General features: G+C 36.6%; 1 protein-coding gene and 2 pseudogenes across 1 annotated transcript in view; 1 reads left to right on the top strand and 2 right to left on the bottom strand.

Moving 5' to 3' along the window:
- The window catches only part of PIGX (phosphatidylinositol glycan anchor biosynthesis class X), a 38,402-nt gene that overhangs the window by 10,271 nt on the left and 15,199 nt on the right, over positions 1-12,932 (top strand). The window lies entirely within an intron of this gene.
- LOC115291857 lies at positions 8,151-8,787 on the bottom strand (annotated as a pseudogene).
- LOC115291859 lies at positions 9,552-9,875 on the bottom strand (annotated as a pseudogene).

The raw sequence follows: 12,932 nt of genomic DNA on the forward strand, positions 1-12,932 counted from the left end.
ATTGGGATGTATTGTCAAGATGAGTGGGAAATCCTAAATAATGCAAATTTGACAGTGCCATCATAAATGGTTCCAATGAGGAATAAAGAAGTACCTGAAGAGGCTATGGTGACTGCAAAATAGCTGTCCAATTAGAAGTACTGAAAATAAAAACCAGGACACAAAACTAAGGGTGAAGAGTGATAGAACCCTCAAGAACAGCTTCAGAAACTAGAAATCTCAGAGTTATTTGAGATTTTTGGAAAACGCCAGAAATCATATTTTTAATGTTTATTTATTTGCGGGGATTGAGGGACAGAGAGAGAGAGTCATAAGCAGGATTGAAGCTCAGCAAGGCATCCGATGAGGGGCTCAATCTCATGAAATGAGCTGAAATCGAGAGTCGGATGCTTAATCCACTGGGCCACCCAGGCGCCCCACCAATAATCATTTTTTAAAAAAGGCTTTTTAGTTATTAGAGTAAGTATAGTCTTGCTGTTAGGGTAGAGGAGGAAACATTAACAGATTATAGAAAGTAGAATTACTTCTGTCCTCTTGGTCAAGAAGAACTACTTCCACTCTGGAGAGGGCCAAGCAGATATTGGTAGCAGGAAACTGAAGTGCAGAATGCATAGGGGAATTATATAAAAGGACCTTACTATTACAAACGAGTTTAGAGTCTTGTGTGATGAACTATATCTAGTGCAGTAGAAGAATTTTCTTAACTGATTGCTAAATTTCTGTTTGTAATCCTTGGGTAATCTGGGAGTGAGTTAGTTGACGTAGATTCTGGGCAAAATTCTAGCTCGGGTTATTAAAAGGATGGTTTGTGAACAAAAAAGAGGAAGTGGTGGTCTCTGGGAACTAGCATGAGTTTATTACAAATTCATGTCCTTTATAGAGATCCACGAGTTAGGTAGATCAGAGAAATGCTGTAGGTATAGTATATCTGGTTTTCTGCAAGACTTTTATTGAACTTTTACTTGTTGTATTTGTGAACAAGATAAAGAATGTGAACTGAAAGATAAATCAGAGGAATGACTTCATAAAAATTAACAAAATAAAAAAATAACAGATTCATCCAACGTGTTCTGATTAATGGATTGAATGTCATCTTGGGGGGCGCCTGGGTGGCTCAGTCGGTTAAGCGTCCGACTTCAACTCAGGTCATGATCTCATGGTTCATGGGTTCAAGCCCCACATTGGGCTCTGTACTGACAGCTAGCTCAGAGCTTGGAGCCTGTTTCAGATTCTGTGTTTCCTTCTCTCTCTGACCCTCCCCTGCTCGTGCTGCCTCTTTCTCTCTCAAAAATAAATAAAAGCATAAAAAAAATTTTTTTAAGAATGTCCTATTGGAGAGAGGTCCTGAAGAGTCTCTGTCTTTTTAAATATATATTATTTTTTTCTAATTATAAAATAGTACACATATTCATAATTACATCTACATCATCTGGAAGAAAAGAAATTATAAGTATATTCTACTTTTATAGAGGCAGAATGACACAGTGCTAAGAATGTAGGGATTAGAGTATAACTCCTGGGGTTTAAATCTTGACTCTTGGGTAAATTAGTTTCTAAGTGCTTTGGTTTTCTTTTCTTTTTTTTTGAAGAGGGAAAGTATTTTTGTTTCTTCCCATATAAATACAGAACTTTGGGATTTAATTGATTTGCATATTTTATCCTTAGATTTTATATTACTGGAAATGATATTTTGGGGTGAAAATAGAATATAACAATATCACAAATATTATTCAGAGTTCTTTCAGTGAATACAAATTACTAGGAAAATAAAGTGCTATAGGTAAACTTACCTCAGGCTATTTGGAAGACTATAAGGAAAGAAACAAAAATCTTTCTATATTTAGCTGCTGTTCTTTTTATGCATCTTTATATCAGTTCTTTATATGCATTCTTTTTTGTTTTTTTTTTTTAAATGTTTGTTTATTTTTGAGAAAGAAAGAGCACAAGCTGGGGAGGGACAGAGGGAGAGGGGACACAGAATCCAAAGCAGGATCCAGTCTCTGAGCTGTCAGCACAGAGCCCAGTGCAGGGCTCAAACTCATGAACCGCGAGATCATGACCTGAGCCGGAGTTGGAGGCTCAACCAACTGAGCCAGACGCCCCAATAATGAGTTCTTGAAATTGCTATGGTGTTCTTGGAGCAATGAGTTCATAAAAACTTATTGATTATCTGAGAACCAAAACCTAATATCATACATTTGTATAAAGTCTGAAAGCATTTCCCCATACTTTTTGAGTTAGAGGTGACGATTTTCCTATAAAGATGGTAACAGAGGTATTTTAACCCTGGTGCTTTGTTTTCTTACAGGTAAAATAAGAATTATAATAGTACTATTTCATTGTGATTTTTTTAATCAACTTCATTGAATTTTAACAATTCTAAATACCCATGTAACCACCACCCCAATCAAAATACAGAATATTCTCATTATTTCCAAAAATATGCATATGTTGCTGCTTGGAATTATTCTCCCTCACCTGTATCCACACTTAGCCAACCACTGATCTATTTTTTGTCACTATATAGATTTTCCAGAATTATATATAAATGAAGCCATACAGTATATCCTTGTGATAATCTATGGCTTCTTTCACTCAGCATCATATCAGTGAGATTTATCCATGTTCTACATGTCAGTAATTTGTTCCTTTTTGCTGCTGAGTATGAAAATTTGTTTATCCATTCACATGTTTATGGCTTTGGGGTCATTTCTAGTTTTGGGCTATGATAAATAAAGCTATAATGAATATCTATGTACAAGTCTTCATGTGAACATGTTTTCATTTCTTGGGTTGCTGGGTGTATGGTAGATCTGTGTTGAACTTTTTAAGAGACTGCCAAACTGTCTTCCAAAGGGGTTATACTGTTTCACATTATTATGAACAATGCATAAGAGTTCTGTTTTTGATATATCATCACCAACACTTGGTTTGGTCACTCTTTTTAATTTTAGAGATTCTGGTAAGTATGGAATGGTAACTTACTGTGGCTTCAATTTGTATTTCTCAGATGACTAATGATGTTGAGCATCGTTTCATGTGCTTTTTGGCTACTGGTGTATCTTCATGAAACATCTGCTTAAATCTTGTCCATTTTAATTTTTTAAATTTATTTTATTATTTTCTTGTTCATTTTTATTTATTAAAACAATTTTTAATGTTAATTTTGAGACAGAGCATGTGAGTAGGGGAGGGCAAAGAAGGAGACACAGAATCCAAAGCAGGCTCCAGGCTCTGAGCTGTCAGCACAGAGCCTGATGCCAGGCTCAAACCCATGAACTGTGAAATCATGACCTGAACCAAATTTGGATGCTGAACTAACTGAGCCATCCAGGCGCCCCTTTTTGTCTGTTTTTAAACTGAATGGCTGGTTTGTCATCTGATTATTGGGTTGTAAGAATTCTAATTTTGATGGAGTCTGGTTTATCAATGTTTTTTCTTTTATATTTCATGGTTTTTGTGTCCTGAGTAAGAAATTCATTCCTATTTGAAGACCATTGAAATTTTCTTTTAGAAGTGTCATATGGGGTATGATCTATTTTGAATTTATTTTTGTGTATATTATTAGGTAAGGGTTGAGGTTAATTTTTTCCCTTTTGGATATATAGCTGACCCAGCATCATTTAGTGCAAAGATTATTCTTTTCTCATCAAATTACTTTGACATATTTGTTGAAAATTAATTACCTTATATGTGAGGATCTATTTGTGTACTCTATTATGCACAAACATTTGGCAAACTGGTCCAAGACCAAATACTGCACATGGCTTATTTTGTGCCACCCTTGAGCTAAAAATGATTTTTATATTTTTGAACTTTTTTTTTAAGGCAAGAAAAATATATAACAGAAATCTTGTAAGGCTCACAAAGCCTTAAATATTTACTGTTAGGACCTTTACAGAAAAAGTTTGCCAACCCCTGATCTAGATGTCTATTTGTATGCCAGTAATGCACCACCTTGATAATTGTAGCTTGATATTATGGCTTCAAATCAGAATGTCTGAGTTCCTCAACTTTTTTTTTTTTTTCAAAGTTGTTAACTTTTGGAAGGAATTAATTTGTAGATTTCTTCAAAAAAGCTACATGAACTTTTTAATTAGGATTGTGTTGAAACTCTAGGTCAATTTGTAGAGAAGTGGTCTGTTCCCATTAATGAGTATTCCAGTGCATGAATATGGCATCTTCATTTACTTAGGCTTTATCAGTTTATGGGTTTGTTTTTTTTTAAATCAGTTTATCCTAACAATACTGTAACTTTTAGAGTATGTTTTGCATGTATCTTGTTAAATTTACCTCTTAGTATCATGGGGTTTTTTAATGTAAAAAACACCGTTTTAAAGTTATTATTTCTGGTTGGTTTTTGCTGGTAATAAAATACAGTTGAATTTTGTATGTTTACATTGTACTCTAATTTGTTACAGAAATCACTTATCAATGCCTGTAGCTTTTTCATGGATTCCTTAGGATATTCTCCATAGGTGATCATGGATTTGCAAAAGAAAGACCATCTGTATGATTTTTTAAAAAAACATTTATTTATTTTTGAGAGAGCAGAAATGTGTCTGAGCGCGAGTGGAGGAGGAGCAGAGGCAGAGGGAGATGGAGAATCCCAAGTAGGCTCTGCCTTGTCTACACAGAGCCTGTCGCGGGGCTCAAACTCATGAACCATGAGATCGTGACCTGAGCCGAAACCAAGAGTCGGACATTTTACCGATTGAGCCACCCTGGTGCCCCTGTATGATTCTTACATCCTTACCTTTTTGAACTGGCTTGAAACTCCAATATGATGTTGTTGTCATTGCTGTTGTTTTAATTTTTTTACTTTTTAATTTATTTTTTTTTTTTCCTAATACTTCCCTTTCTATCCATCCTTGTTTCAAATCTTAAATGGAAGGTAGCCAGCCTTTCAAGATTAAGTATGGTATTTATGTTAGGCATTTTTGTAGATGGCTTTTATCAGTTAAGGGTGTTCTTTTATGTTCCTAGTTTCCTGCAAGTTTTTTTTTCAGGATTAATGTTAAGCTTTATTAAAAGCTTTTTGTGTATCTATTATAAGATGATCATATGATTTTTCCAATTTATTCTGTCAATATGGTAAAGTATATACATTGATAATTCCAATAATAAACTTATACTTGCTCATGATGTATTAATATCTTTTTGAAATATGACTGGATTTGATATGCTAGTATCTTGTTAAGGATTTTTATTTCTGGGGCACTTGGGTGGCTCAGTCAGTTAGGTGTCCAACTTCAGCTCAGGTCATGATCTCACAGCTCATGAGTTCGAGTTCCGCATTGGGCTCTGTGCTGACAGCCCAAAGCCTGGAGCCTGCTTCAGATTCTGTGTCCCCTCTCTCTCTCTGCCGCTCCCTGACTTGCGTGGTCTCTCTCTCTCTCAAAACTAAACATTAAAAACAGGTAAAAAAAGAAAATCAAATTTAAAAAAATAAATAAAAATTTAAAAAATTTAAAGGAATTTTTACCTCTCTGTTCAGGAGGAATATTGGTCTACACTTATCTTTTGTTATGATGCTTTATTTGGGTTTTGGTGTCACGCCAGTGCTGGCCTTGTAAAAATAAATTAGGAAATATTTCCTTCTATTTTATTTTCTGATTGTGTAGCATTGGTATTATTTCTTTTTTAAATATTTAATAGAATTCAACAATAAAGGCATCTAAGGCTGAGGTTTTCCATGTGGGAAAGCTTTAAACTTTTTATTACAAATTCAAGATACAGAGATATTTTGGTACTCTATTTTTTCTTTTGTCAGTTTTTGTAATTTTTTCTTTCCAGGAATTTAACCATTTTATTTAAGTTATTTAATTTATTGGAGTAAAATTATCCAAATATTTCCTTATTGTCCTCTTTGCAATAGAGATTGTATAGTAATGTTTCCCTTTTTATTCCTGATATTGGTAATCTGTGCTTTTTCTCTTTGATGATCAATCTAGAGATTTGTCAATATTACTGATCTTTGGAAAGAAAATATTGATGTTTCTCTATTTGTCTATTTTCTATTTCATTGATTTCTGTTCCTTATTATTTCTTTCCTTTTTGCTTTGAGTTTAATTCCTTCTTAGCTTTTTAATGTGGTGGCTTACATCATTGATTTTATAGTTTTTTTCCCTAATAAAAGTATCCTTGCATTTAAGGCTATGTTTCCTTTTATGCAGGGCTTTAACTGTATCCTGTATGTTTTGACATGTTTGCTTTCATTTTCATTTAGGTCAGTACATTTTTAAATTTCCATTATGATTTCTTTTCTTACATCAGTTATTTAGACATATGTTGTTTGATTTCAAGGTTTTGGGGAATTTTCCAGATATCTTTCACTGAATTTTTTTTTTTTTTTTTTTTTTGCTTTTCTATAGTAACTATTTTATTCCAACCTGAGCACCTCAAAATAAAACTCAATACTAGTGAGCTGTTTTCGTTACTAGTTTGGAATTATTATAAGTGTATGAGTTCTACTAGCTATTCAGCACTCAAATAGATTAACTCCCTGATGCATAATGTAAATACCTAAAACAATTAGTGCAATTTACTGAACTGGTCAAAATAAAATGAATTTGGGAAAATAAGGCTGCAAGATTATTACTAACATATTGCAGCACTCATGTTACAGATAACAGATATGTTGTTTATGGTGGTTCTAGCCATACAGGAACAACTGAAGTCCTTCCTCCTTCCAAAGGAGGAGAGAGGAAATAATTAGCTGTTTTAGTAACTGTACAGTTTGCATACTTTTAAATAACTCTTAATATTTTAGAAAAGTAGTAAACTTAATATGGAAACCACAGTACAGTACCCTACTCACAGTACAGTTGAAGACTGAATTTAAAATAAGTTTGGGGCGCCTTGGTGGCTCAGTCAGTTAAGCGTCGACTTGGGCTCAGGTCATTATCTCACAGTTCGTGAGTTCGAGCCCCATGTTGGGCTCTGTGCTGACAGCTCGGAGCCTGGAGGCTGCTTCGGATTCTGTCTCCTCTCTGCCCCTCCCCTGCTCACACTCTGTCTCTCTCGTCTCTCTCTCTCTCTCTCTCTCTCAAACATAAACATTAAAAATTAAAAAAAAACAGGTTGGAATGTACATATTGCTAGTGCATTGACTGACTATATTATCTCCAAAGGGAACAAAAGCCCCTTTCCAGCCCCTAAACGACAAAACTAGTAGTAATTAAACAGGTTCACAGACATTTAGTTTGTTTCATTTTTGTTGAAGGGCCCACATTTGCAGGGAGTGCTATTCGGGGGCGCCTGGGTGGCTCCGTCAGTTGAGCAGGGAGTGCAATTCATTATGATGCATTTATCAGTTTCATATTCCTAAATGTAGATGTGGTTACATTTAATTTTTTTAAAGTCTATTTAAAAAATAACAGGACTAGCTATAGTTTAGATGCCGCTGGTGTTTATTTTTTTTCCCTTGAAGATATGGGACTGTTTTTTTTTTGTGGTTAATTTGTTAAAATGTGGAATATACACTTTAAATGTAGCTACTGGAGATATCATTTGTCTGAATTACTGTAGCAAAGTATAAGTATCCTTAGAACCTCCTTTTAAAAAAAGAATGTTTTGGGGTGTCTGGGTGGCTCAGTTGGTTGAGTGTCTGACTCTTGATCTCTCAGTTCTTGAGATTGAACCTTGCAGGCTCCATGCTGACATTGCAGAGCCTGCTTGGGATTCTCTCTCTCCCTCTCTCTCTCTGCTTCTCCACTGCACACATGCTTTCTCTCTCAAAATAAATAAACTTTAAAAAATAGAAATAAATAAAAAAGAATGTTTTTGCAAAGCCTAAGTTAATGAGTTACAAGCCTTTTTCATAGACTTTTTCATAGAACTGTGTGGTTAACTATGAGTCCAGATAGTCATTTGTTATATCTCTGGTGATGAGAAATTATTTCCTCTAACCTTCCAATAAAGCAGTAGACATACAGCTCTCATTTTCTCCTTCTATTGCTGAAACAGAAGAACACATGTGTGTTATTAAAAATTAAGTCCAAAACACTTAAAATAATTCTGTATTAGAAACTTGACGCTATCATAAGCTTCTTTTTGGAAATTACACTGGACTAGTCAGGTACACCAGCTTCACTGTTGTTAACACTTAGGAAGCAGGAGAGTACTCCGAGCCGGCCCAGACTAGAGGTTTAATTGCTACAGCACTGACCCCTGGTTGGCTGTGGCCGTTCAATAAATGCCGCTGCTCTTCCTCTGGCAGAACTTGCTCCTGGATTCTGTGGTTCATTATTTGGCAGCTTTTTTGCTGTTACTGTAAATATTTCATTTACATTCATTGATGTTTTAGCTGATGTCACCATGAATAATTTGTCATCTGCATAGGATTGTGCTTCCTGGAAATCTACAGCTCATTTATTCTAGGTCAGCTTTGTTTCCTGGTAAAGCTATGGCAGTGTTAGGACTTGCTTGCCTCTGAAGGTCTTTAACCCAGTTTTTTTCTCTTGCAAAGAGCTTCTCACTTGAGATCCTGTCTTCAAATCTGGCTACCTATGCTCCTCTGTGGTACGTTGGTGCTAGGCTCTAGTATCATTCTTGACCCGCCGCATCCCCTACTTCAGACTTCACAGTTGTATTATCAAGCTAGCCAGTTTGGGGTACAAAAGCAGTCACAGCAATATTCTCTTGAAATTCATGAAAGTGGCCCTTCACAAAACAAAGAACTAGGCTTGATGTGCCAACAGCAGGCTCTTCCAGTACTAGTTTGAACTGGCATATTTTATTTACAGTGTTTGGCCTGTTGGATCTTGTTGCTCCTCAATTAGCCATGTCCAGATTTGAAGGAGGTTCTAATTTCAAGCTCCTAAATGAATTTCCAGGATGCAGGGTGTCAATTTTTTTCTTTCTGGAGGTAAAGAAACCTGTGACTACTCATGTAGCTGTGAAGCCGAAGCTTCCTGGCAGCAAATCCCGGGCCTGAGGCTGTGGCTTTGGCGAGGGCGGTATCTCTTCCTCCTTTGATTTCTAATTCAGTTCCAGGTGGTCAGAGACTCTACTCAACAAGATTTCAGTTCTTTGAAACTTCTAGAGACTTCTTTTATTGCCTGGCATATAGTTTTCTTGTGCAATGTCCTTTTGTTTGGTAGAACATTCTATAAGAACATTTGTCAGTTAGACTTGATTGAAGATTGTTCATGCCTTCTATATCCTTATTGATTTTCTACTTATTCTATCCATTATTGAGAGAGGGGTATTAAAATCTCTGTCAGTAATTGCAGATTTGTCTATTTATCCTTGAAGTTCTACCAGTGTTTGCTCTGAAATAAAACACATGAATATTTTGAAGCACTGTTTTTAGATGCATTATATATAGCACATTTAGGATTGTTATGCCTTCTGATGGATTGATCCTTTTATCTTTGTGTAATATCCTTCTTTATTCCTGACAATCTTCCTTGTCCTGAAGTCTGCATTTTTGATACTAACATAGCAATATTTTTATTATTATTATTTCAATATTTTTATTATTGTGTCTTGTAGATAGCATATAATTAGGTATTGCTATTTTATCCAGTCTGTCCATCTCTACATTCTTTTTTTTTTTTTTATAATTGAAGTATTTTTATTTTATGTACAATGAATTGGCATTGAGATAGGTTTTCTTGGATATCTGCAGTTAGGGCAGGTCTCTTGGATGACCCATTCAAGGAAGTTCACTTAATCCAACTTAATGAAGCCTATATCCTTCGCGTACTGACGGAAACACTGGCGGCACATGTTGAGGCCATATTTCCGGATCAGGCCATGCTGGTTTGAGCAGACGCGGCAAGAACGAGAACCCTGGCCAAATTTCCTCGGATGGCTCCAGTAGAGCTGCTGGTGACCCATCTTGCTCTCTCGGATGCAACGAGGCAAAAAAAAAAAGTGTCCATCTCTACATTCTAATTGGAGTGATTAGACTATTTACTTTAAAAAAATATTTAAGTTTATTTTGAGAGAGAGAGAGAGAGTGCTCACATGGATGCGCAGAGGAGGAGCAGAAAAGGAGAGAATTCCAAGCAGGCTCTGCACTGTCAGAACCATGAGATCATGACCTGAGCTGAGATCAAGAGTTGGATGCTTAACCAACTGAGCCATCTAGGTGCCCCTGAAGGACTTTTCATTTATTTATTTATCTCTCCACACCCTCACCAGCATCTATAATCTCTTGATTTGTTCATTTTAGCCACTGTGACTGGTGTGAGGTGGTATCTCAGGGTGGTTTTGATTTGTGTTTCCCTGATGATGAGTGATGTTGACATCGTTTCATGTGCCTGTAGGCCATCTGGATGTCCTCTTTGGAGAAGTGTCTGTTCATGTCTTCTGCCCATTTCTTCATTGGGTTATTTGTATTTTGGGTGTAGAGTTTGGTGAGTTCCTTGTAGATTTTGGATACTAGCCCTTTATCTGATATGTCATTTGCAACTATCTTTTCCCATTCTGTCAGTTGCCTAGTAGTTTTCTTGATTGTTTCCTTTGTAGTGCAGAAGCTTTTTATCTTGAGGAAGTCCCAAGAGTTCAGTTTTGCTTTCATTTCCCTTGCCTTTGGGGATGTGTTGAGTAGGAAATTGTTGCGGTGTAGGTCTAGGAGGTTTTTTCCTACTTTCTCCTCGAGGGTTTTGATGGTTTCCTGTCTCACATTCAGGTCCTTCAGCCATTTTGAATTGATTTTTGTGTATGATGTAAGAAAGTGGTCTAGTTTCATTCTTCTGCATGTTGCTGTCCAGTTCTCTCAGCACCACCTGCTAAAGAGACAGTCTTTTTTCCATCGGATACTCTTTCCTGCTTTGTCAAACATTAATTGGCCATACATTTGTGGGCCTAGTTCTGGGTTCTCTATTCTTTTTTTAAAGTTTTTTTTTTAATGTTTTTATTTATTTTTGATACAGAGAGAGACAGAGCATGAGAGGGGGAAGGGCAGAGAGAAGGAGACACAGAACTGAAGCAGGCTCCAGGCTCTGAACTAGCTGTCAGCACAGAGCCTGACGCGGGGCTCGAACCCACGGACGTGAGATCTGACCTGAGCTGAAGCCGGAGACCCAACTGACTGGGCCACCCAGGCGCCCCTGGGTTCTCTATTCTATTCCATTGGTCTATGTGTCTGTTTTTGTGCCAATACCATACTGTCTTGATGATGACAGCTTTGTAGTAGAGGCTAAAGTCTGGGATTGTGATGCCTCCTGTTTTGGTTTTCTTCTTCAATATAACTTTGGCTATTCGGAGTCTTTTGTGGTATGCTTAATACTTAATTTTGTTTAAGTTTTATTTATCTTGAGAGAGTGAGCAAGGGTGGGAGGCAGGCAGAGAGAGAGTGAATCCCAAGCAGGCTCTGCACTGGAGGGGCAGAGAGAGAGGGGAAGAGAGTGAGAGAATCTCAAGCAGGCTCTGCACTGTCAGCTCAGAACCCCAAATGGGGCTCACACTCACAAACAGTGAGATCATGACCAGAGCCAAAATCAAGAGTTGCATGCTTAACTGATTGAGCAACCCAGGTGCCCCTAGGTTTAATACTTTAAATACATTGTCCCATTTTGTCTTCTGGCTTTTTCTTTGTTATTTTCTGTATAACACTCCTTTTTCCTAAGATAGCTTTTAAGATTTTTTTTCCCCAGTGACTAGATGATAATAGTATTGGTGTGGTGTTCTATGTGTTTATCCTGCTTGGGATTTGTTGAGTTTCTTGGATTTATGAGCTTATATGTTTCATGAAATTCAGAAAATTTCCAGCCATTTTGTCTTAAAATATTTTTTTATTGTCTCTTTTGTTAGGACTTTAGTGTGTGTGTGTGTGTGTGTGTGTGTGTGTGTGTGTGTGTGTGTGTTTGATTTTGTTTAAAGGTCACTGAAACTGCTTCCTTTTTTCCCTCAATCATTTTCATTCTATTCTTCAGTTTGGATAATTTTTTTGTTGCTTTGTCCTCAAGTTACTGGTCTTACCTTTTGCAGTGTCTAATTGCTTTTAATCATATCTGGATTTTTTTTTTAGATTTGAAATTGTGTTTTTCACCTCAAAGTTGCATTCAGTTCTTCATTTATATAAAATCTCTTCTCTTTCCTTTATGATGTTCATGTTTTTCTTTAAACTTTTGAACATGTTGGGCATATTTAAAAGGACTTTTAATGTCCTTTACTAATTTTGTCACTTCTGTCATTTCTAGATCTATTTCTATTGAAAGATCTTTTTCTTGGTTATTGGTCACATTTCCCTGCTTTTTTGCCTGTTTAGTGACTTTTGATGAGATGTTGAATATTGAATGTTGTAGATAAGAGCATTAAAAGAATTTTTTTTAGTGCTTCTTTACTCTTGAGAGAGGGAGGGAGCACATGTGCACAAGTTGGGGAGGGGCAGAGAGAAGGGGAGAGACACAGATTCTGAAGCAGGCTCCGGGATCCCAACTGTCAGCACATAGCCCAACATGGGACTCAGACTCATGAACTACAAGATCAAGACCTGAGCCAAAGTCAGATACTTAACCGCCTGAGCCACCCAAGTGCCCTGATATGAGCATTTTCAAGTGTGGATTTTATCTTCCTTTAAAGGGCGTTGGGCTTATTTTTTCTATCAGCAGTTAAATTAACTTGTTTATCAACTTGATCCTCTTAACCTTTTTTGGTATAGGTCTAAAATTAAAGTGGTCTTTACTGCAAGGCTAATTTAGCTGCAAAGGCCTTACTGTATTGGTATCTCTACCAAAAACTATGGTCTCTATACTTTGGTTGGTCGGAAACGCAAATTTCTCTCAACCCATGTGAAATTTTAGAATTTCTCATTTTTCAGCTCCCTGGTCCTTCTTTGCCCAATCTTGTGGAATTACACTTTACTCATGTTTCTCTTAGTATTCAACAAAAACTCGAAGGGAGACCAATTCAGCTTTATAGGACTCCTACATAGTTCCCTCCTCTCTGCAGTTTAGAACCTTGTCTTCCAGCTAGTT

This window comes from Suricata suricatta, chromosome 5 (assembly GCF_006229205.1).
Source record: "Suricata suricatta isolate VVHF042 chromosome 5, meerkat_22Aug2017_6uvM2_HiC, whole genome shotgun sequence".
Lineage (NCBI taxonomy): Eukaryota > Metazoa > Chordata > Mammalia > Carnivora > Herpestidae > Suricata > Suricata suricatta.